Below are 1,494 nucleotides of genomic sequence, written 5' to 3' on the forward strand. Positions count from 1 at the left end.
GCACATACTTGAAAGATGCTCCACCATACCACAAGGACACTTGCTCAACTATGCTCATAGCTGCTTTGTTTGTAATATTCAGAAATTGGAAACAACCCAGATGTCCCTCCACTAAAGAACGGCTGAAGAAAATGTGGTACATTTACACAATGGAATACTACTCAGCTTTTAAAAACCAAGACATCATGTAATTTGCAAGCAAATTGATTGAACTAGAGAAGACCATACTGAGTGAGGTAACCGAGATCCCAAAACACAAGAATGGTATGTACTCACTTCTAAGTGGCTATTAGCTATATAGTAGAGGATAACCATACTACAATCCACAGACCTAAAGAAGCTAAGTAACAAGGAGGTCCCAAAGGGAGGATGCTTGAATCCCACTCAGAAAGGGAAATAGAATAGACAGCTGAAGTGGATCAAGAGAGGGAACTGGGTAGGAGAGGATGTGGGGAGGGGAATGAGGATGGGGAGAGTAGGAGTGAGAGGGCAGAGGGCTGGGAGAGAGAAGGGTAACTGGGGGGAGAGGGGAGAGGGGAGAGGGTATCTTTGAGACAAGCTGAAGATCTGTGACTGGGTTGGTTTTTAGGAGGATATGAGGGTGATTCTAGTTGAGACTCCTACCTGCAGGGGACATGGAGAATGAAGAGGCCACCTCCTGGCCAGGTAGGCCTTCTAGTGGAGGGAGGGAGATACCAACCCACTCACAAAGCCTTTGGCCCAACATTTACCCTGCCAGAATATGTGCAAAGATAAAGATGGAGCAGAGATTGAGGGAATGGCCAACCAAAGACTGGCCAAACCTAAGACCTACCTCATAAGGGAGAGCTTACACTGTTAATGACACTCTGCCATCCTTGCAGACAGGAGCCTAGCATAACTGTCCTCTGCGAAACTCCACCCATCAGCAGATTGAAACAGATGCTGAGACCCACAGCCAAACTTTAGGCAGAGCTCAGGGAGTCTTGTGGAAGAGTGGTACGGAAGAATAGAAGATCTGGGAGGGGACAAGAACACCTCAGGAAGACCAACAGAGTCATCTACCCTAAGCCCATACGGGCTTAGAGAGACTAAAACATCAACCAAAGAGCAAGCATGGTCTGTACCTAGGCTTCTGACACATATGTAACTGATGAGCTGCTTGGTCTTCATGTGGGTCCTCCAGCCAGTGGAGCAGGGGCTGTCTCTGACATAGACTCTGTTGCGTGCTTCTGTATCACTTTCCTCTACCTGGGCTGCCTTCTCTGGCCTCAGTGGAAGAAGATGGGACTTGATGTGGCAGGGTGGGATTGTTGGGGGTGCTCCCGTTTTTTTAGAAGAAAAGGAGGCAGGACTGGGGGAAGAGGAGAGAGGGAGCTTCAAATGGGATGTAAAATGAATAAGTAAATAAAAATTTTTAAAAAGTAATCCTGTAGGCAGGACTCCTTGCCTCACAATTCTTCTATTGAATTCTAACTGACCCAGAAGGTTGACTCCCCTCAGTTTCCTTATACA

At 47.0% G+C, this 1,494-nt stretch overlaps 1 long non-coding RNA gene across 1 annotated transcript in view; it reads left to right on the plus strand.

Moving 5' to 3' along the window:
- The window catches only part of LOC127184899 (uncharacterized), a 63,596-nt gene extending 62,503 nt beyond the window's left edge, over window positions 1–1,093 (plus strand). Inside the window, exons 3-5 of the long non-coding RNA XR_007830171.1 lie at window positions 83–264; window positions 631–666; window positions 864–1,093. This is a non-coding gene — a long non-coding RNA (uncharacterized LOC127184899). The remainder of the gene's footprint in view (window positions 1–82; window positions 265–630; window positions 667–863) is intronic.
- The last annotated feature ends 401 nt before the right edge of the window (window positions 1,094–1,494 follow it).

The sequence above is a fragment of the Acomys russatus genome, chromosome X, assembly GCF_903995435.1.
Source record: "Acomys russatus chromosome X, mAcoRus1.1, whole genome shotgun sequence".
Lineage (NCBI taxonomy): Eukaryota > Metazoa > Chordata > Mammalia > Rodentia > Muridae > Acomys > Acomys russatus.